At 40.5% G+C, this 22779-nt stretch overlaps 1 non-coding gene across 1 annotated transcript; it reads right to left on the reverse strand.

Annotated features, from left to right (window-relative positions):
* Window positions 1-1546: 1546 nt before the first annotated feature.
* LOC118632834 lies at window positions 1547-1709 on the reverse strand. Its single transcript, XR_004960092.1, has one exon. It is a non-coding gene; the product is annotated as a U1 spliceosomal RNA (small nuclear RNA).
* Between the last annotated feature and the right edge of the window lie 21070 nt (window positions 1710-22779).

Here is a 22779-nt window from a genome sequence, read left to right on the forward strand (position 1 = left end):
ATTAGTAAGCTCCTTAAGATATAGATGGGCTTACTCAATAAATTATGCTTTTATTTCCTAGAGAACTCACTGACACAGAATAGTCTCGCTACATTGGTTGTTACGGAAACTCTTTGCCGAATCCTGCAAGGTCTGAGTTCCCTTAAAATATTTTTTTCCGCTTCTAATCATCTATAAAAGAGACACCAGTGATCTTTGGGAAAGCTTTTTTAAAAATCTTCACCCAAGGTTATTTTCCCATTTATCCTCAGATAGAGTGGGAGGTGGGGAGAGAGAGAGAGAAAGAGAGAGAGAGAGAGAAAGAGAGAGAGAGAGAGAAACATTCACATGAGAGAGACACAGGGACTGGCTGCCTCCCACATGACCCTGACCAGGGCTGGGACCAAACCACAACCCAGGTGCGTGCCCTTAACCAGAATGGAATCTATGACTTCAAGGGCCGTTGCTCTAACCGCTGAGCCAAACCGGCCAGGGCTGGGAAAGAAGGCTTTCAAAAAAGACAGATAACTAGATCCCTCCCCAAATTTTTGACTCAGTTTCTTGGGGTAGACTCTAGGATTCTGTATCTTTAAAACAGTTCCATTTGCCCTGGCTAGTTTGACTCAGTGGTTGGAGCATCATCAGTCTGAGGACCAGAGAGTCCAGGGTTCGGTTCCCACTAGGGACACGTACCAAAAAAAAAAAAAGCTTAAAACAGCTCCATTGGTGATTCTGTGGGTCAACCAGGTTGAGGAACTACTGGATTAAACGATCCCAAAAGGAACTGCTTGGACTAAAGGATAACTTTCCTCATTGCAATGGGTCTGATTTTGGTTGCTAGGGAAGCCCCATCTGGCCAAAAAAAGACTGCTTTCTTCTTTAACCTCACCTCCCTCCTAGTTCTTTTGTGCCCCTGCCCTATATATCTCTCCTCGCTGTCACCGTGTCTTTTTCATGCTAACCAGGCTACAGCCACTTGGAACAGTAGCGCCACATCGTGGACAGAAACAATATAGTCCTACAGAAAGCACAAGACACTGTCCTAATAGATCGGGGAGCTGCAATTGTCACTTTGTCCTGCAGAGTACACCATTTGCTTATGTTTTTAAAATGAGGAATGTTTTTCCTGCCCTTAATGAGCTCAGTAAACATCCCCTGGGAGAAAGCATGGGATGAAACAAGGTTGCCAGATCAGAAATCAAAAACCTCCACACTGCAAAATTAGCATAAGCTGGGGAAGAGGCGGAGGGCACAGCAGGCACAGCCGGCTGCGGAAGTTAAAAGTCAATCTCTCCGACAGTCTTGGTCAGGGTAAGAATATACAGGTGGTCTCCAAATCCATGTGTACCTTTATAAAGACGTGTCTATTTGGGGTAGTGTTTGTTTCAGATACATCTTGAAAAGAGTTATTTTTTTATATGGTACACATGAGTCAGTCATTAATTAATAGATAGGCTTCTTGTCTGGTGATATTTCTAGCCAATGACACATAGGTTTATGTTGGTGGAACAGGTTGGGTCACTATAGTGTTGTTCTTATTATGCATCTTTTTTTTTTTTTTTTTAATTAGGGGAGAGCATGAACACAGTTCCTCTACCTCCAAATTATGCAATTGAGTTTCCCAGATTCTGGGGAAATTGCAGGGGTCAGCACAGCTGGAATACAATAGGTAAACCTTGCCCTGGGAAAACCTTCATGTTCATGTTATCTCTCCCCTGCCAAGAAATTGTGATTATGCATCTTCTGATTGAGTCCCAGCTGGCTAAATGTCTCTCTGTCTCAGTCTCTGTCTCTGTTTCTCTGTTTTACACACACACACACACACACACACACACTTCCTGTTATTTGTACCTAGACACTTTTTCAATGGTCTAATCATGTTTAGGGATCCAGCTAAATTAATAAAGTTACAAAGGGAATATATTAAAATTTACATAAATCCACTAGTCTATGTGGTTGAACTCTCTACTTGTTTTCCAATAACTGCATGCAGGCCTCAAAGTCAGGAGGGAGTGCTGAGAAGGGTGCACAACCATGCAGATCTGCTTAAATGTCCTGGCAGATGATGGCGCGGCTTGCTTTCTCTGTGAGCTACTTGGTTTTCTGAAACACAGTTACACTGGTTGCCAAGATCATATGGTTTAATGTAATGGCTTTGTTTGCTCTAATATGATTGCTGTCTCTCTCACTAGGCCGGTGAGCTCTTTGACTGCACGCTCCATGCCTGGATCTCTTACATCCCCTGAACACTCACCGACCACGTGGTTGGACATGCACTAGTTGCTAAATACAACTGTTTAGGCTGACAGGTTGAATAATGAGGAGAGGTGTTCTGAAAGAGTGAGCAGTAAAGGAGAACCAGGAGACATAAAATCAGAAAGGCATAAAAAATAATGTTTTTGCCCAGCTGATGTGGCTCAGTGGTTGAGTGTTGACCCATGCACCAAGATGTCTCCAGTTTGATTCCCAGTCAGGGCACATGCCCAGGTCGTGGGCCCAATTCCCGGGGGGGGGGGGGGGGGGGCATACAGGAAGTGGCCAATCCATGTTCTCTCTCTTTGATGTTTCTATCTCTCTCTCCTCTCTCTTCCTTTCTCTCTAAAAAATAAAAATAAAAATCAATAAAAGTTTTATAATGGGAGATTGCAGGAGTACATGTTCTTCCTTTGAGGACGATCCTCTCAGGGTCTTCCTAACCAGGCTATTGACAAGTGACTCTTTTATCTCTGCCTCTTTAATAAACATGTTCTCAAACTTCAGCCCATGGCTCTTTAAATGTCTTCTAAGCTTGGCTGTAATCTCCTTAAAATGTCCTGTTCTCCTGGGCACCTACCACTTTAAAGTCTTCAGTCTGCTACGGTCCTCTCCTTAAGTGTCTGCTCTGTCTTGAGCATCTGTACCTTTAAATCTCTTCTCTTTGGGGTACCTGTCCCTTTAAATGTCTACCTTATCTTGGGCCTTGGCCCCTTTATTTTTTTATTTTTTAAATAAAACTCAGGATTTTATCACTTTACTTGTATCTATTTCTTATTTCAATAATTGCTTTTCTGTCTCCAAAGTGAGTGTTTTGATGGAAGCATTTCATGTTGTTTGAGGGAGAGATAACCCATTGATTTTAGTAGTATAAACGCGGAATGGCTGGGGTGTGAATCTGTGACTTGGTCATGTCATAAAGAAGAATACATAAACCTAAAAACAGTAAAATCTTGGAATAGAGCATACTGCTTAATTGGGTTTCTGATTAACTATGGGTTAATGAGAAGATACTTTTTGTTTGAAATCTCTCTAAATGGCCTCAGTGCATTTTCTTGCTTTAATAAGTAGTCTAATGAATATAATTAAATCTTCTCTTACTGATTCAGCATTCTGCAATGCCTCAGGATCACAACTCTGAACATAATATATAATTCTATACTGTACTGTAGCTACAAAAGGTGTAGGAATTTAAGATAAGTCCTGAACATTTCTATACTTAAAATAATAAATCTCTGTGATCTGTGCATTTCACTCTATGTAAATCTACCTTAATTAAATAAGTAAATGCCTATTACATATCATAGAATAATAGAGTATTCAATTCAGAAGAGACTTTTGAGATTATGAAATTCAATGCCATTATTTGCCAGATAAAAAAACTAAGGCCCAGAAACTAACAAGAAGAGTTAGTACAGCTCAACTACAATCAATGTCTCCTGATTGCAAATCCAGTGGCCCTTTAACTCCCTTACGCTGCAACTTTCAAATGATTTGCAATTCTTGTCTTTTGTCTCCCATCCCCCATGAAAATGAAGTCCATTCTCAAAATTGGTTATTTGGAATGTTTGGTTAAATGAATGTAAGCTCCATTAAAATATAAGCTTTCTTATATTTTGAGAATATATTTCGCTGATGTATTCTCAACACCTAGAACTGTGCATGCCTCTTAGAAGGCTCTCAGTAAATGTTTGTTGAATAAAAGAATGAATTAAATTGAAATATTTATTATACACAAGATAACTTGATTTCGAGCTCATGGCTCTACATTAATCTACTCAGCATTTGCCCAGCTGGTGTGGCTCAGCGGTTGAGCATCAACCCATGTACCAATAGGTCACTGGTTCAATTCCTGGTCAGGGCACATGCCCAGTCTGTGGGCCTGATCCCCAGTGGGGGGGGGGGGCATGTGGCATACGTGACCAATCAATGTTCTCTCTCATCAATGTGTTTATCTCTCTCTCCCTCTCCCATCCTCTCTCTCTCTAAAATCAATAAAGAAAAACTATTTTTTAAAAATCTACTCAGCATTCATCAAGTATACAGATTACAAGTTAGAATTATGGTCAGACTGAGTTTATAATTAGAAAATAAAAGTAAAAGGATAAATATTAAATAATTGTGGTAAAACATCATGAACTTTTGTCTCACTTTGTGTATCTCAGTTTCAAACACCAAGTGAGGAGCCCAGATATTAAATTGTGAAAACACTCTTCAGATAGTCAATTGAATCAACAAAATAGAAAATGTCACAACTCAGTTTTGCAAAGCTGTTTGTTAAATATGAATTCTACATAATATTTAAACATGCTTCTTCAAACAGGCAAAAAACAACAAAAAAAAAGCCATCAAAAACTAGGGAGAACAAAAAAGTCAGGGACACTGTACCCTGTACTTATTATCAGATATGTCCTTTGACTTTCAAAATTGGTGGGTTTGCTTAAATTATCAGACAAGTGCTTCAGTATTAAGAACTACTTCAGAAACAAACTCAAGAATAAATGAATCACAAAAGCCCTCTACTTAAGGACTAGTTTAAAACGTAACAGTGTAAACATCTAAGGTTATATGAATACAAAGACAAAATGAACCTGTGAGGTGGACTCATCTTTGGAAGAGAAGTGAAGAAGACAGAATAATTCATGCAATGTGTTGGTTATGTGGCTGCCAAGCCATATTTTATTTTGTTTTTATTCCCAGAACTTTAAAAATAATGTCCATGGTCCAGAAATAAAACTTAACAATAATAATAATACGACAAGATGAGAAGATGGTACTTATCTACAAAGTAGACCATGTTTTATTACTTTTATATTTCAAAAAATGCTTTAAGTCACCACAGTTCTTTGAGTTTCTTTTTTCATGAATCACCACTAAACCATTAACTTTGTTGAAATTGAGGATCAGGTCTAATTCACGTTTGTATCTGCAGTGCTTGGTACAATGGTGAAAAATAAGAGGAATTTTAGAAATATTTGTTGAATGAAATTTAGGAACAGGCTTATGGGCCCTCTTCTAAATGATAATGATAGATGGTAAACTTAACTAGAGTTAAAGAGATGGATAAAGATGAAAGGAAATGAAGACTTATCTTTTTGGAGCACCCATCCTGAATATTTTTTAGCTTACCTTAATCCTCAAGATCTTGAATGTCCACTGGGGACAGAGTTTTGTAACAAACACATACACCCCAAAATGTTTGTTGTTGCCAAAGTACATTGAAAGGACAGCATTCCTATAACTTTTTTATTCTTAATTATGTCTACTTCCTGAAATAACACTCCTATCAATAGGAATTTTTTTTAAAAATAGGTTTCTATTGATTTTTTTAAAGAAAGAAGAAGGGAGAGAGAGAGAGAAACATCAATGTGAGAGAGGAATATCTATCAGCTGCCTCCTGCACACCCCCTACTGGGGATCGACCTGAAGCCCAGGCATGTGCCCTGACCAGGAATTGAATGGAAACCTCTCAGTCCATGGGATGACACTCAATCCACAGAGCTATACCGGCCGGGCTCAATAGGAGTTTTATGTGCCATGAAATATTGCTTTCTGGGTAGAAATTTTACTTTCGGTACTCAGATTTCTGTTCAAATAAACTTTAACCTATTTTGAACAAGAAATTATATGGTAGGATTGATTACAAGGTTGTGAAAATGATTGGACATAGAGAATGCAGAGAAGAGGAGATACTTTCCCACCCCCTTAAATTAGGAAGATATGGCCTCCAGGACACAAGGGTGCTGAGAACTGACCGGCTAGCCCACCAAAGTAGATGGAATGTGGAGCCGCCTCACTGAAATGCTGTTAGAATCCAAGGTCCCTTGGAGGTGAGCTTGGGACCTCAGAGGTCAGGGCTGTTGTGAGGATCTGCTTTTATTTATTTTTATTAAATTTATCTTTATTGTCAAAAGTATTACAGATGTCCTCCCCCCCCCCCTTGACCCCCCCATTCCCCCTCCCACACCCTCCTGCCTTCCCCACACTTTTGTCTATATCCATGAGTCATGCATATATGCGTATAAATTCTTTGGTTTATCTCTTCCCATCCCTCTCTCCCCTTCTGCCCTTTAAGGTTTGCCAATCTAACAACCAATTTCTACTTCTTAATCCCTTCACCTTTTTCACTCATCCCCTCAACCTCCCTCCCATCTGGCAACCAACAAAGAGTTCTCTGTATCTATGAGTCTGTTTCTGTTCTGCTTGTTCATTTGGTTTGTAGATTCGATTATTGATAGATATGTATTTATTGCCATTTTATTGTTCATATTTTTGTTCTTCTTCTCCTTTAAGAAGACACTTCAACATTTTATATAATACTGGTTTGGTGGTGGTGAACTCCTTTAGCTTTTTCTTGTCCGGGAAGCTCTTTATATGTCCATCAATTCAAATGATAGCTTTGCAGGATAGAGTAATCTTGGTTGTAGGTCGTTGCTTTTCATCACTTTGAATATTTCTTGCCACTCCCTTCTGGCCTGCAAAGTTCTTTTGAGAAATCAACTGACAGTCTCAGGGGATCTCCCTTGTAGGTAACTAACTGCTTTTTTCTTGCTGCTTTTAAGATTCTCTCTTTGTCTTGAACCTTTTGCATTTTGATGATGATGTGTCTTGGTTTGGGCCTCTTGGGGTTCATCTTGTTTTGGACTCTGTGCTTCCTGGACTTGTATGTCTGTTTCCTTCATCAAGTTAGGGAAGTTTTCTGTCATTATTTTTTCAAATAGGTATTCAATTTTTTGCTCTCTCTCTTCTCTTTTCAGCACTCCCATGATTCGACTGTTAGTATGATTGAAGTTGTCCCACAAACTCCTTATGCTATAATTTTTCTGGATTTGTTTTTCTCTTTGCAGTTCTGATTGGGTGTTTTTTGCTTCCTTATATTCCAAATTGATGGTTTGATTCTTGGCTTCACCTACTCTACTGTTGACACCCTGTAAATTATTCTTTATTTCAGTTAGTGCATCCTTCATTTCTGACCGGTCCTTTATTATGCTCTTCAGGTCCTCACTAAATTCCTTGAGCATCCTTATAACCAATGTTTTGAACTCTGCATCTGTTAGATTGCTTATCTCCATTTTATTTAGTTTATTTCCTGGAGTTTTGTTCTGTTTTTTCACTTGGGACATGTTTCTTTGTCTCCTTATTTGGGCTGCTTTTCTGTGTTTGTTTCTATGTATTAAGTAGAGCTGTTATGTATTTTAGGCTTGGTAGGGTGGCCTATTATAGTAGGTGTCCTGTAGGGTCCAGTGGCACAGCCTCTCCAATCACCCCAGCTGGGCCCATGAGGTGCGCCCCCTGTGTGGGCTGTATACCCTTCTGTCGTAATTCAGTTTTGATTGCTGTTGGCACATCAATGGAAGGGACTTACTCAGGCTAATCAGTTGCAAGGACTGGCTGTGCCCATTGACCACTGATCTCTGACCACCATGTAGGATCAACTCTGCAGAGACCCACAACACAGAGGAAGACTTACCCACTGAGTGCACCCCTTGAGTGTGTTGCTTGTGGAGGTGGTTGGGTTGTGGTGATTTGACATGATCTGAAGCTGTCCATTGGATGTGCTGGCTCTGGGCCCTCCTGGGAGGCACAGGCCAAAGTCAGCTACTGCCTGTGTTCTACCCAGAGCCACTAGGCATAAGCTACAAAGTGATCTGCAGATGCTGCTTCTTGTGTTAGTCTTGGAGGTGCCCAGTTCTGTGGCTTGATAGAGTCAAAGAAAGACCACTAGAGAATTGAAGTCCAAATAAGAGCCATTTATTAGCCGGCCGGCGTCTGATTTCGAACACCTGTGTGACAGAGTCTTTGGAATCAGCCCCGATATGCTTTATTACATGCCTTTTATACCTTACAGCAAAATTTTAATGATATATAGGAAACAGGATCTTCTTGATATAATGCCCAGAGCTACAACAATGCTGTATAGAATTAGTTTGCCTTGCAGATAACAGGAACACCCGGGCACATTCAGAAAAACCCAGGCACACCCAGGCATTTCAGGGTACATTGGGTCACACTTAGCCTGGAGCTGCACAATCACAATGCAAGCCCAATTTCTTGAGATTGTGAGAGAGTCTCTGACGCAACAGCCCTAGGCTCTGTGGACTCTGTCAGACACGTAGCCGGCTCCCAACAATTTCTTGGTTCAGGGGGGTCTTTACGAAACAGGTTCAGCTAGAGGGCACACAGTGACTTTCCCAATCATCAATTATGGAGCTATAAACAAGTTAGCACAATAATTTACCAATCATCAATTGTGGGGTTATAGATATGCCAGCACACCCAGGAGAGGCCAAGCTGTGAACCAAGGCCAGCTGCTGCTAGTGCCAGGCCTGGAGCCACTTAGCTAGAGGTATGGGGCTTGCTGAGGCCAGATGCTGCTTGTTTGAGAGATGTTAGGTAAATTTGAAGCATGAGCCCAGACAGGCCATTCTTATGGTAAAGCTACTAGAAACAGCTTGGCTGGGCAAGTTGTGTGTGCATGGGTGGGCAGGGCCTCAGGGTATCACCAGGGCAAAGCAAACACTGAGTCAGGTTGCTGAAGTCCCAGATATGGTGCCTCCATGGGGGAAGGGCTGACTGAAGGAATAGCCTCTGCCAGCATGTCTGTCCAAGAGAACGCTAGCCCTCCAGCTCTCGCCCTGATGCTAAGCAACCAAGCTCTTCCTGATGTGTCTCTGATGCCTTTCAAACTGCGTCCCCCACTCTGGAACCCGGAGGGAGTGAGTCCAAGTAAATCCGTGCACTGGCCCTTTAAGAGGAACTGCCTGGGGCTCCAGCAGCCTCAACCTCAATCCTCGCTGGTTTTTACAGCCAGAAGTTATGGGGACTTCTCTTCCTGGCACTGGAACCTGAGCTGAGGGGCCTGGTGTAGGATGGGGACCCCTCGTGCCTCAGGGAGGACCTTCCCAGCCGAGGTGTCCTCCTGAATTTTATCCTCCACACGTGGATGTCAGACCAGCCAGTTTGTGCTTCCGTCCCTCCTACCAGTCTCAATGTGGCTGCTTCTTTAATTTTGTAGTTGTAGGACTTCCATTCAACTCAGTTTCAGGCGGTTCTGAATGATGGTTGTTTTGTAGTTTAGTTGTAATTTTGATGTGGTTGTGGGAGGAGGTGAGTACCTTGTTTACCTACGCTGCGTTCTTGACGGGAAATCCAGGATTTGCTTTTCTGTACTTAAGGCTTGGAACGGCATTTTTCATGCCAATTTTTCCTGATCTTATAGTTCTAGAAATTTCAAGATCAGGGACATAATCTGTGCTTTATCTTTCTGTTTTTCTAGTTAGCAAGTGGGCTTAATGTATAAACCTCCAGTAGTAAATGTCACTTTAGGTTAATGTTTAATTTATTAACTCTTAGGAAAGGAAGTGATACCTTGTATTTTTATTATTGATTTTAAGGTTTTAAGTATTTCACACAAATGGTTTTATTAGTTCTTTCAACATCCCTATAATGAGATAAGGGGCAAGAGTGATGATACACAACAAATCAGATTCCTGAACAACAACAAAAAAAAGGTTTGCTAACTAGTAATCCCAATTTCTTTGCTAGGAGAAATTTAACTGTTCTTTTTTTTTTTTTTTTTTTTTTTGGTACGTGCCCCTAGCGAGAACCGAACCCTGTACTCTCTGGTCCACGGGCCGACGCTCCAACCGCTGAGCCAAACCGGCCAGGACTTAACTGTTGTTTAAAAAAAAATTTTTTTTTCTCTCTCTTCAATGAATAGTTTCTTTGTAAAGCAGAGGTTGAGAAGTATAGAGAAATACCTAAAATTTCTCAACAAAGCTTTATCTTTTGCTGTTTGAGGATCTTAAGGAAATCTGTGACAGTGTGTTCCACTGATTAACTAACTCCTGACAGTAAAACCTTTGACCTTCTTTGAAGCTGAAGACTAGGACTGGCTTCAGGCAAAATGATGAAACAATCAAAGTTATTTACTATAATCTCCTCCTATTTCTAGGTGTTCACCTCCTCCTTAGCCCTGAACCTACATGTTATTGCCTCATCAAGGACTTGACTGCACTCCCACTCTGGTCTTTAAAAAAAAAAAAAAAAAAAAAATGCCTCCCTGGCCGGTTTGGCTCAGCGGTTAGAGCGTCGGCCTGCGGTCCTGAGAGACCCGGGTTCGGTTCCCGCTAAGGGCGCGTACCTCGGTTGCAGTTTGTCCCCGGCCATGGTTGGTTGTGCGGGTAGCAGCCACTCGATGTGTTCCTTTCACATCGATGTTTCTCTCTCTCTCTCTCTGTTTCTCTCTCTCCCTCCCACTCTACCTGAACAAAAAATGGAAAAATGTCCTCCAGTGAGGATAAAAAATATAAAATAAAATACAAAAATGCAAGTTCTTTGTTTTATCCTCTTTGGATCATCAATTGTTTTTAAGGATGACAGTTCCCTAATCTGATTAGTTAATGAGCTGCTTACACTAGCTCAATCCATTTTCTCATTCCACTTTCTTCTTAATTCACTCTGACTTTTGTCTACCACTGTGTTGCAGCTGGTTATCAACTACCTCCATTGTTTGACTTCCCAGAAGCATGGGGCACTATTGATTCCTTCTTTTGTAAACATTCTTCCTTTAGACCTTACTCCATTTTCCTCTGGATTTCCTCCTCTCAGGACACTCTGGCCATTCCTCAGTCTCCTTTGTTGGCTGCTGCTCCTCTGCACAGCCCTGAAATGTTACCTCCTCGAAATGCTCTCCTAGGGTCTCTTTCTTATTCAGACCTTCTAATTAGGCTATCTCATATACTCTACGGCTTTGCTTTCCTTATGCTTGTGACTCCCATATCTGCCAGCTCACCTCCCTCTCCTGAGGTTTAGACTTGCATTTCCCATCACTTCCAGGACATTCCCTGTGGATGTTTCACAGGTACCTACAACCCAGCACTGTCAAAACTCATCCAAACTTCTCGTTCCTCCTCCATGTCCCCAACTCAGTGAGTGACACCACCATAAACCCATGTGCTTACAACCAAAAATATAATTTGACCAACAAATAGTTTTTAAGCACCATATTGCCACACATTATGCTAGAGCATGTACACAAGGGATAAAGTGTTAACTAAGATTGGCCCTTGCCCTTGGTTGCATATAATCCTATGGGGAAAGCAGGTGTTAAATAAATAATGGCACAAATAATAAATGAATCAGAGTTGTCACGAACACCACCATGGAAAAGATAAGGAATTATCTTTGACTCTCTCTCCTTCCTACGTTGTATCACCTATTATTCTATCTATCCTATCAGTTCTAACTCCTATGTATCTCTTCAGTTTGTCCTCTTTTCTCCACGCCGCTGGCACCAATATCCCTCACTTGGACTATTGAAATAGCTTCCTGACAGGTTTTCTTCTGTCTACCTTGCGCCCACAGTCTGTTCACCATACTATATCCATAGTGATCTCTTAAAAATGCAAATCTACATGTTTAAAACCCTTCAGTGGGATCAAGACTATTTGTTGTTTCTCAGTATCCATGGGGTGATTGGTTCCAGGACACAGTCCCCCTCCCATATCAAAATCCACAGATGCTCAAGTCCTTTATATAAAATAGTGTATTTGCATATAACCTATGCACATCCTCCTGTATACTTTAGATCATCTCTAGATTACTTAATACCTTATACAATGAAATGTTATGTAAATAGTTGTTATACTGTATTGTTTAGGAAATAATGACAATTAAAAAAAGTCTGTACCTGCTCAGTACAGATAAAAACCATTATAGGCTAACTACATAGTATACGTCAGCAACAACATAACATTTTCCCCTTAATGTTTTTGAGTTTGTGGAGGCAGAACCCATGGATACAGAGGGCCAACCGCAGATCTTATGATGGCTTATAAGGTCCTTCCCTGCTTATTAATTTACCTTATCTCTAGCCACCCTACTCCCAGGATACTCTACTTTTTTAGCCTTAGCACATTTCTCTTCCTTTGTCTGGAGCTCTCTGCTGCCCCCTCTTTCTTCTTCCACTAACCTTTCACTTAATTCCTGTTTTCATCACATCTCCAGAAAGTTGATTCTGTTCTCCATATTATACCCTCTCCAAGCCCCTGTAGCTTCTGTTTTTGTGACATTCATCATATTTGTGCTGTGATGCTCCATGAGGACAAGGGACCATGTCTGTCTCACTCACTGCTGACTCTCTAGTGGTACCTGGCCGAAGGGGTGTATTCAATGTGTAGTTGTTGAGCTGCACTTGTTGCATAAACCACAAGCAGGAGATGTTTAAAGGATGCACTCTTTAAAGCCTACTGTCCTCCAGGCAATAAATGTGTTTAAATATAGACTTCCTGAAAGCTGTGTTCCAGTCTTTTTTTCTTTTTTTTTTTTTTTTAGCTTCCCAAAATGTGTGACAAATCATGTGAATTTCAGGGTACCTAGATGGGGAGAGTGGAGACATGGCAGATCAATGGGGAATAAGTTTTTTACAGATATTTGGGACCTCAAGGTGGCTCTCAAGCCACACTGTAGATAGAGGTGCTGACTCCACCTGTACTCTCTCAACAAAAGGCAGGAGCTGGCCAGGTGAAAGCAGTAGAGGCAAGATGGTGATAGACTTAATTTTTTCATCCTAGCTCAGCAAAGCATTTGCCATATGACCTAGAAGAAAACCTTATTCAGTTTTTTCTCATTAAATAAATATCACCGTACAAGCTTATCTTGCCAATGAGGAAAAAGAATAATAATTAAACGTTAGCGAAAGAAGTAGACCTATATTGTTTTCAGATGCAAAAGAAATGTTTTTCAATGTTAAATTAACATCAATTCAGGTTATTTCCATAATCTCCATTATGAAAGTAAGTCAGAATTGCCATTTCTCTTTCCCTTCCTCTACTTTTCCCCCTTTTCCCCTCTCGCCTCCTCTTTATGAATAATTTTAATCCTAAAGCCATTAGGTAAGCAAAGTCGGCCTGGGTTGGCCTCTTCGTGGTGGGTGTGGTTGGGGAGGCTGTGATGCCTAGAGTGGGGTGTTGGAGTATAAGGAGGTGATGGGGTGTCCATGCAAGGTGCTGCCAGAAAACTGGATGTTAGATCTCAAATGTGGTGAAGAAGACATTCATTTGCTGGGGAATGTGATATCTAAATAGTCTCAAAATATTTCCCACAGAAAAATTAAGTACTACCCTTTCTTCACTATCTCAATCAATCGAACAAAATTAATATCCCTATTAATGGGATGGGTCTAAATGACGTGCCCCCTCAAGGGAGACGATGAGACCACAGTATTCGCACGTTTGTGATATTCCCGCCCAGGGTGCATAACCTGAATTTTATCATGAGGAAATATTAGACAAACCCTAGTTGAGGGATATTCCAAAAAGCAATGTGACTTTTAATCTTCAGAAGTGTCAAGATCATGAAAGTCAAGAAAAGATTGTTCTAGATTGAAGGAAACTAAAGAGACATAATAACTCTATGCAACGCACAATTCCCGATTGGATTCTTGTTCTAAGAAGGACATTATTGGGACAATTGGCTGGAGTCTGAGGACTCAGGATTGTCATGTAGTTTTATAAAAGAATGCCCTTGCATGTTGGAAATACACTATTAAAAAAAAAAAAAAAAAAAAAAAAATACAGCCCTGGCCAGTTTGGCTCAGCGGTTAGAGCATCGGCCTGCAGTCTGGAGAGACCCGGGTTCGGTTCCTGCTAAGGGCACGTACTTCGGTTGCAGTTTGTCCCCGGCCCTGGTTGGTCGTGCGGGTGGCAGCCACTCGATGTGTCCCTTCACGTCGATGTTTCTGTCTGTCTCTCCCTTCCTCTCCCTCCCACTCTATCTGTACAAAAAATGGAAAAATATCCTCGGGTGAGGATTAAAAAAAAGAAAAGAAAAATACAGCAGTGAGGAGATATTGCCAGTAAAATATTTTAAATGTTTCAGAAAAAAAAAAAAAAAAAAAAAGGTTTTGGTGCTATCTTTACCACGTTTTTAGAGTTTATGATTGTGTATATAAAGAAGGTAATGTCCAAAGTTTATAAATTAATAAATAGAGGTAAAAACGTAATCTAGGGTTATTGAGAGAAATCTAGAAGTGGTTCAAAGAAGTTGCCCCTGAAGAATGGTTGCAAAGAGGAAAGAGAGAGTTGACTTCCCATTAGAAACTAGTCTTTACTATTTGATCTGCTTTATGTACATGTACTACTTTAATAATAATAAATGAAAAAATATTGAAAGTTAGTATACACTTGGACCCAGGCCAGAGGAGCCCCTACCCTGAGCCCTAGGTTCGAGGGCCCCTTTGATCCTTCTTTTGACATGTGAAGGCATCCATGGGATCAAGGAGAGAGGTCCACCCTGATCTGTGTTTACCCCCATCTAGACTAGGCTCTGGGGACCTGGAACCCCAGCATTTTCTTGCCCAAATGGCCCCAGAGCCCACGTGGGCCTCTTCCTGGTGTCTGTCCTCAAAGGGTGGACAGACCCCAGGAGTGTTTGAAGGGTGTGTCACTGGAACTGAAACATCCGAGTCAGAAAGTTCACCTGGATGAGCATGAGGACCTCCCACTGTAGAAAGAGCTGGGGTGGGGAGAGGATGGCGCTAGAGGCTGGGGGTTGGGGGCTGGGAGCCAACTTTTCCCACACTCTCTGGTATGGAGCTCTGAGAATTCTAAATCCAAATCTAACCTTCTAGAATATGATGAAGGCATATGTGGGAATGCAAAAAAAAAAAAAAAAAGACTATATCTTTGTCCTATTTTATTTGACAGTTTGTCAGCTTGGTTTGTAAATCTGAAATATTTAAACAGTATGTGGGCCTTTGTTTGTGCCCTTGTCATAGCTCTGCAAAGATTAAGAGCAAACCTGTTGAAATCCTCCTGGTAAACTTTGTTTCTACCTTATCATTTAAAAAAGACACACATTGGGAAAATATGGTTTCAAAGCCTTCTGGACCTGTCTGTCCCTTGCATTACAGAATTTCAAACTGCTTGTAAACATTCCATAAGCCACGTTAGCACAGGGATAATTCAGCTATGGAAAAACCACGGGTCAAGCAGCTGCTTTAGAGAACCCAAAGGTCGGTGACAGGAGATGGCCTGACCCAGTTAGATGACCTGCATCTTCCTCTAACATTTCAGAACGAGCATGTTGCTATCTAATTCTACTCAGATTGAACCTACCCGCTCTTGTATGTGATCTTCCAAATGATTTACCTTGTCCTACAAAAACAAAGCTACGTTCACTCTACTGAAGCCTTATATTTTCAAACTAGCCCAAGGCTATATTTTTGTACAGAAGTTTTCATTTAAAACTACTCTCATTCTCACCCTGTCTGGTTTTGCTCAGTGGCTGGAGCATTGGCCTGTGGACCAGAGGATCCCAGGTTCAGTTCTCACTAGAGGCACGTGCCAAAAAAAACCCCCCAAAACTACTCTCATTCTCTCTCTCTTCTTTCCTTCTGTCCTTTTCCCCCCAGAAGACAGGGTACATAGTTATTTATTCCTAGAAAAAGAGTTATTGGGAATTTCTTTTGTCCTGGAAAGAAAACAAGATTTATAGAGGGAAGAAAGCAGGCTAAGGACTTTAAATTTTCATCTCAGTTCTAAGAAGGTCCCATCACGCACTCTTAAGCGAATTCTGTAGCTTTTCCCCCCCAAGTTATAGTTATAATTGTGTCTCGGATAAACCTCATTGGCTATGGTATTGCCACTGCACAAAGCTTGTAGCTCTTTCTTAATCTCTAGCTACGCAGAGCTGACCCTTCTCCTACTGCCCAAAGGAAGTGGCTGTCTGCACAAACTGAGCAAGGATAGAAGAGTACAGAATGTCATGTGAATATGTTTTATTCATGAGAAACAGCATGAAAGCAGAGTACAGTAAAGAAAGAACTGTTGGTCACAGAGGGTACTTTTTTCCAGCCACACCCACGTGCTGACAACAATCTCAGCCAGTTGTGTTTTCTCTGATTACAAAGAGGTAAAAGACAAAAAACTCTGGCTGCACCCGAGTCCCACTTCACACAAAAGGGACATTTTTGGAGGCAAGACTCATGGGGGCTGAGAGGTAGTCACAAAGACAAAGTTCCCTTCCTGTTCTAAAATTCTAGAATTTTAACTTTTCGCAGCATTTGGGAATAGGGATGCTTGGCTGAACAGGAGAACTTTTCTCTGTTAGTGTCACAATTCGGGCATAGCCCAGCCTGTCTGAAGTTGAATTTGACACTTTATCTTAATCTTGGCTTACGTCAGTTATGGCTTGACAGTATTACAAACATTGGATTTAAAAATGGATTAGCTTTGTTGGATGAATACAAGAGATAGAAAGCTAAGGAAAATGTGTGCTTGTCTAGTGTTGTGCTTTAAAGTGTTCTGAGTCTTAATTTCCTCCAAATATATATTAATATAACCTCTGCCCTTAACTCCCCCCCCAAAAAAAGGGAGATAGGAAAATATATATTTTACTGGCACTGAAAAAGCATGGCAAACACTTTTTCCTTTCATTGAATCACTCATTTTATTACCAGGGCTAGGAGAAAGAAGTATAGATTTCCAAAACTAAAGATAATGGAAGGTAAGTCTTTCAGTGTTATACCAAGAACAGGGCTATGAGGGGTCCAGCTGGTGTCTGTTTCTTCCCAGACAGAAGGTGGAGTGGGATAAGTACACTGAGCACTGACAGGGAAGTTTACGCCTCACTGAATGGAAAGGAAGAATGATTGACAGAAGAAGCAGAGGCGGCTCCATTCATTCTGCCCTAGCATTCACTTTTCCTTCTAGCTGCCACCAGCCTATCACCACTCAATCTTAGAGCCCATACCTGGCTGGAGAGACTCACCTTTATCCTCCTTAGTCCACACTACATCCTTATGAAGTCCCTTACTGAATAAAATGTGAAGATGTTCACTTTCTTCATACAAGTCCAGCAACTGATAGAAGTGTTATACTCATCTTGAAGTTTGGAAAAATACTCATAGATTATGTATATGGGTCCTCCGTCACCAGAATGAAGTGAGTGAATTCCTGTGAGTTTCCTGCTGATCCTTGTGGTAACTAAATCATTGCAAAAATAGCTCTTTCTGTGAAATGTTTTTCAAAATTAAAAAATATTGCAGTTGTTATTGCAAATGTCCTCATGAAAATAACTTTTTCCCCTAGAATCTCCCATCTTGGTCCTAAGAATAAATGCAGATGGATTTCCTTCATGAAGGAAATCTAAGGATTTTTACTGTAATATGCAAGCACTCACCAATTATCTTCCTGAATGAAAGATTACCGTTTCCCATTGTGAGTCTTCATGAGAGCTCCTAGGGTACACATGTTAGTAAATTTTTATTCCAAACCCAACTTCCATAGGTATATTCACATGATTAGTGTGGCTCAGGTGGCAACAAAGAATTGAAGGAATATCTTTGGTAGCTGCTCTATGTCTCTGCCAACCTCAAATCTGAGAAGGTTGTAGGTTAGTTTTTAACAACAGGATTTATAAGCCAACATAAAAATATTTTCACCTAAGTTTAAACAGCTTTCTGATTTCATCTATATAGACAGTATCATTAAGTAGATATGTATAAAAAGCTATGAATAGCCCTGGCCGGTTTGGCTCAGCGGTTGGAGTATCGGCCTGCGGACCAGAGAGTCCCGGGTTCAGTTCCCACTAGGGGCATGAACCAAAAAAAAAACAAAAAAAACCATGAATAAAAAAATTATTTCATAGAGGTCTGTTATTTAATAGCTAGCTAGCATGCATTTTTACAAAATCCTGGAGCAGAATCAAACTCTCTACTTCAGTGTGGAGTGGGAGTTCAGTTTGGAAAATAAAGAGGAAGACTGATTATATAGAGTATAAAAGCCACCAGCTCTCAAGCTCTGAATTGCTTTTGACCTCATTTTCCCATTGTTATACCAAGGAGATATGCAAATATTTTTCATTGTGCTGATGGGTACAGTGCTAATAAATTAATATTGGCAAGATCTTTTGAAATGACAATGTAGAGTTTATTAACCTGTTAACCAAGCGGGACGTATAAATACGTCAAACGTTGCATACAGTAAAAAGGGAATTCCCCGGGAATTCCCCGGTTCACAGGTTAAAGAAGCAAAACTAGAACAAATATTTCAAAAGTTCATATGGAACCAAAAAAGACCTCGAATAGCCACAGCAATCTTGAAAAACAAGAACAAAGTTGGAGGGATCACAATACCAGATTTCAGGTTATACTACAAAGCCACTGTAATCAAAACAGCCTGGTACTGGCACAAGAACAGACATATAGACCAGTGGAACAGAACAGAGAACCCAGAAGTGGACCCAAGGCAATATGCTCAATTAATATTTGACAAAGGTGGCAAGAGCATACAGTGGAGTCAAGACAGCCTCTTTAATAAATGGTGTTGGGAAAATTGGACAGCTACATGCAAAAAAAGGAAACTAGACCATCAACTTACACCATACACAAAAATAAACTCAAAATGGGTAAAAGACTTAAAGGTGACTCATGAATCCATAAAAATCCTAGAAGAAAATGTAGGCAACACAATTTCAAGCATCATACGCAGCAGAATTTTCACTGATACATCAACTAAGGCAACAGAAACAAAGGAGAAAATGAACACATGGGACTACATCAAACTAAAAAGCTTCTGCGCAGCAAAAGATACAATCATGAAAATGGAAAGGCAACCCACTGTATGGGAGAGCATAATTGCCAATGATATATCAGATAAGGGGTTAATTTCCAATATATAGAGTGCTCATACAGCTCAACAAAAGACAAAAAACCCAATTTAAAAAACGGGCAGAGGAACTAAATAGACACCTCTCCAAACAGGACATACAAATGGCTAAGAGACATATAAAGAAATGCTCAACATCACTAATCATCAAAGAGATGCAAATTAAAACAACAATGAGGTATCACCTCACACCTGTCAGAATGGCCGCCATCAACAAATCATCAAACAACAAGTATTGGCGAGGGTGTGGAGAAAAGGGGACTCTAGTACATTGCTGGTGGAAATGCAGACTGGTGCAGCCACTATGGAAAACAGTATGGTGCTACCTCAAAAAATTAAAAATTGAACTGCCATTTGACCCAGTGATCTTGCTTCCCTTCATACCCTATGAAGCCTGAAACACCAATCAGAAAGAATATATGTACCCCCATGTTCATAGCAACACTATTTACAATAGCTAAGATCTGGAAACAGCCCAAATGTCCATCAGTAGATGAATGGATAAAAAAGCAGTGGTACATATACACAATGGAGTAGTATGCAGCTGTAAGAAAGAAAGACCTCTTATCCTCTAAGACGACATGGAGGGACCTGGAAAGTATTATCCTAAGGGAAACAAGCCAAACAGAGAAAGACAAGTATCATATGATCTCACTTATTTGTGGACTATAGTGAACATAACAGTCTGAGGAATGGGGTAGTCCCAGAGACGTGGAAGTGGGGTACAGACTGGCAATCCCCAGAAGAGGGGGTGGTGGGGGAGAGATAAACCACAGAACTTATATGCATGTATGAATGAACAATGGACATGGACAACAAAGCTGGGGATAGGGCAGGGAGGGAGAGAGAGGGGGAATCAGTGGGGAGGGAGAGAAACATCTGTAACAAAAATAAATTAATTAATTTAAAATAAATTAATTAATTAAAACACATATACACACACACAAAAGAAGCAAGAAACAGAAAACCAGAGAAAGCCCTCTTGATTGGCCAGATTTTGTAATGTTACATAACATGTTTTTTATATCCAAAAAATAGGGCAGACAACTTTAAAGCTTTTTTTTTTTTTTCCCCCAGTTATCCAGCAAATATTTATTGAGTACTGGTAATGTATGAACAAATATTCTTGGAACTGAAAATATACAGTCCATGCCCTCAAGCATCTCACAGGCTAGTGAATGAGACAACATATTAACATTTACTTACCACCCTGTTTGATCAGTTCAGTGGTGAAGATTCTTTAGTGTCTGTTCATGCTACTCCTTGCCTGGAATGCCTTCTCACTTCCCCTCTACCTGTATGACTTACACCACTTTGCCAACAGAAAACAAGGCTCATCTCTTCCATGAATTCTCACTGAATTCCCATCATTCAACCCCACAGACTTTTAATCCACTTGAACTCACGAGTATTACCCATCTCCACTACCCATTCCGCACATGTTGCTGAAAGTTCTTATTTAAAAGGAATCCTTGATGGCACACACACACACTAGGCATGGCGGGCACACTTGTAGGCACAGTTCCAGGTCTCATGGAACCAACAGTCTTGCGTAGAAGAAAGTGATTAGGAGCTGCCTTTTATTATTATTATTATTAATTTATTTATTTATTTTTGTTACAGATGTTTCTCCTTTTCCCCATTGATTCCCCCCTCCCTTTCTCTCCTCGCCCTGTCCCCAGCCTTGTTGTCCATGTCCATTGTTCATGCATACATGCATATAAGTTCTGTGGTTTATCTCTCCCCCACCACCCCCTCTTCTGGGGATTGTCAGTCTGTACCCCACTTCCACGTCTCTGGGACTACCCCATTCCTCAGACTGTTATGTTCACTATAGTCCACAAATAAGTGAGATCATATGATACTTGTCTTTCTCTGTTTGGTTTGTTTCCCTTAGGATAATACTTTCCAGGTCCTTCCATGTCGTCTTAGAGGATAAGAGATCTTTCTTTCTTACAGCTGCATACTACTCCATTGTGTATATGTACCACTGCTTTTTTATCCATTCATCTACTGATGGACATTTGGGCTGTTTCCAGATCTTAGCTACTGTAAATAGTGCTGCTTTGAACATGGGGGTACATATATTCTTTCTGATTGGTGTTTCAGGCTTCGTAGGGTATATTCCTAAAAGTGGGATCACTGACTGGGTCAAATGGCAGTTCAATTTTTAATTTTTTGAGGTAGCACCATATTGTTTTCCATAGTGGCTGCACCAGTCTCCATTCCCACCAGCAATGTACTAGAGTCCCCTTTTCTCCACACCCTCACCAACACTTGTTATTTGATGATTTGTTGATGGCGGCCATTCTGACAGGTGTGAGGTGATACCTCATTGTTGTTTTAATTTGCATCTCTCTGATGATTACGTGCCCCCAGTGGAAACCTGCAGGCCGAAGCTCCAACCGCCGAGCCAAACCGGCCAGGGCTCCCTGCTACTTTGACAATAGAAAGAGCAGTCTGATTGAGCAATTACTTAAAATGTTTGAAGGGTCAAGCACCTGGGAGAATGGAAGTCAAACAATGTAGCCCCTACTCCTTTGTCTTATTCTTTCATCCAGCAAGCATGTACTAAATACACAGCATGTGCAGCAACATTCTAGGCTGTGCAGGAGATATAAAGATGTCTAAGAGGGCAACACCTTCCACCGATGTGATTATAATTTATTAGAGGAGGTAGATATGCATATACAAATATATACTAGACAAGGCAATGTGAAATAGGCTATAAAAAAATGCAAAGTGCAGTACTTTCCTGGAGTGAATGGGACATTTTGTGGGGAGCTGGCCAGGAATAGAATGAGGTCTTCCAGAGAGAGGTAACTGCTGAGTGAAAACATGACCAAACTACCTCTTCTGTGAAGCTTTCTCTGACCCGCTCCCTACTCCCTTTCTCTTCCTGCGCAATGTAGGTAGATTTGTGTGCTCCTTGTGCCTCACTGAATACTGTAATTACTACAGATTTTCATTTTGACTATTATATTCTAATTGTTGTTTGCAAGTCTGCCTCTCCAAGAAACCATGAAGTCCATAGGACAGGAGCCATGTCTTTTCATGTTTATTTTCCTAACACTTAGCAGGGTTTCTGACATAAGATACCTACTCAATAAATACATGAGGGAGAAGGGAAATGAATTCAGGGATCAGTGAGTACCACCACTGGACTGCAATCAAAGATACACAAAGTATTGCAGTGGGAATTAAAGCTACAAAAGTAGGTTGGAAAGTAGTTCCAACACTATCAGGTGTTGGCAAGGGGAGCGGTAGAACCTCTTCCATGCTGCTGGTGAGACCGTAAGTTGGTGCACCCATTTTGGAGAACAATTTATCAATGACTAATAAAGTCAAAGAAGCTCCTGTCTTGTGACCCAGATATTCTAATTCTAGAGAAACTCTTTCTCATGTATGCAAGGAGATAGATATAGAATATTCATAGCAAAAAGTTGGAAACAAATTCTGTCCATTAGCAGGAGAAGGGAGGGGTAACTATAGATATATTAAGAATGAATTATGAACAACTAACTATACTATTAGTTATATATGTTATATTAATATTATGTATAATGAATAATAACAAATAACTATAGATTTTTTTATCATGTTGAATATTATAAATATAATATTGAGTGGAAAAGAAAAACCAAGGCTGCAGGAGAATTCCTATGTTATCTTTTATATAAAGATTAAAATACTGTAAGATAATAGTGTGTATTATTTAGGGATATATATATAATACTGGGCAGAATGAATACCAAATTCAGAAGATTAGGGAAGGAGATGGGATCAGGGAAGTTTATACCAGAGCCTTGACTCAGTTGACCATGTTCTAGTTCTTACATTTGATGCAGGGTAAATAGGTGTTTTGTTTTGTGTTATT

Source organism: Molossus molossus, unplaced genomic scaffold (genome assembly GCF_014108415.1).
Source record: "Molossus molossus isolate mMolMol1 unplaced genomic scaffold, mMolMol1.p scaffold_m16_p_17, whole genome shotgun sequence".
NCBI classification, from domain to species: domain Eukaryota; kingdom Metazoa; phylum Chordata; class Mammalia; order Chiroptera; family Molossidae; genus Molossus; species Molossus molossus.